The sequence below is a fragment of the Bison bison genome, unplaced genomic scaffold (assembly GCF_000754665.1).
Source record: "Bison bison bison isolate TAMUID 2011002044 unplaced genomic scaffold, Bison_UMD1.0 scf7180017864375, whole genome shotgun sequence".
Lineage (NCBI taxonomy): Eukaryota > Metazoa > Chordata > Mammalia > Artiodactyla > Bovidae > Bison > Bison bison.
Window position 1 is genome coordinate 4,127,544 of NW_011494947.1, and position 1,258 is coordinate 4,128,801.

Here is a 1,258-nt window from a genome sequence, read left to right on the forward strand (position 1 = left end):
ACCTCCACTGGCTTTGTTCATAGTGATGCTTTCTAAGGCCCACTTGACTTCACATTCCAGGATGTCTGGCTCTAGGTAAGTGATCATACCATCATGATTATATTGGTCGTGAAGATCTTTTTTTTACAATTCTTCTGTGTATTCCTGCCACCTCTTCTTAATATCTTCTGCTTCTGTTGGGTCCATACCATTTCTGTCCTTTATCGAGCCCATCTTTGCATGAAATATTCCCTTGATATCTCTAATTTTCTTGAAGAGATCTCTGGTCTTTCCCATTCTGTTGTTTTCCTCTATTTCTTTGCATTGATCGCTGAGGAAGGCTTTCTTATCTCTTTTTGCTATTCTTGGAACTCTGCATTCAGATGCTTATATCTTTCCTTTTCTCCTTTGCTTTTCGCTTCTCTTCTTTTCACAGCTATTTGTAAGGCCTCCCCAGACAGCCATTTTACTGTTTTGCATTTCTTTTCCATGGGGATGGTCTTGATCCCTGTCTCCTATACAATGTCATGAACCTCAGTCCATAGTTCATCAGGCACTCTATCTATCAGATCTAGTCACTTAAATATAATTCTCACTTCCACTGTATAATAAGGGATTTGATTCAGGTCATACCTGAATGGTCTAGTGGTTTTCCCTACTTTCTTCAATTTAAGTCTGAATTTGGCAATAAGAAGCTCAAGATCTGAGCCACAGTCAGCTCCCAGTCTTATTTTTGCTGCCTGTATAGAGCTTCTCCATCTTTGGCTGAAAAGAATATAATCAATCTGATTTCAGTGTTGACCATCTGGTGATGTCCATGTGTAGAGTCTTCTCTTGTGTTGTTGGAAGAGGGTGTTTGCTATGACCAGTGTGTTCTCTTGGCAAAAACTCTATCGGTCTTTGCCCTGTTTCATTCCGTATTCCAAGGCCAAATTTGCCTGTTATTCCAGGTGTTTCTTGTCTTCCTACTTTTGCATTCCAGTCCCCTGTAATGAAAAGGACATCTTTTTTGGGTGTTAGTTCTAAAAGGTCTTGTAGGTCTTCATAGAATCGTTCAACTTCAGCTTCTTCAGCATTACTGGTTGGGGCAGAGGTTTGGATTACTGTGATATTGAATGGTTTGCCTTGGAAACGAACAGAGATCATTCTGTCGTTTTTGAGATTGCATCCAAGTACTGCATTTCGGACTCTTGTTGACCATGATGGCTACTCCATTTCTTCTGAGGGATTCCTGCCCGCAGTAGTAGATATAATGGTCATCAGAGTTAAATTCACCCAT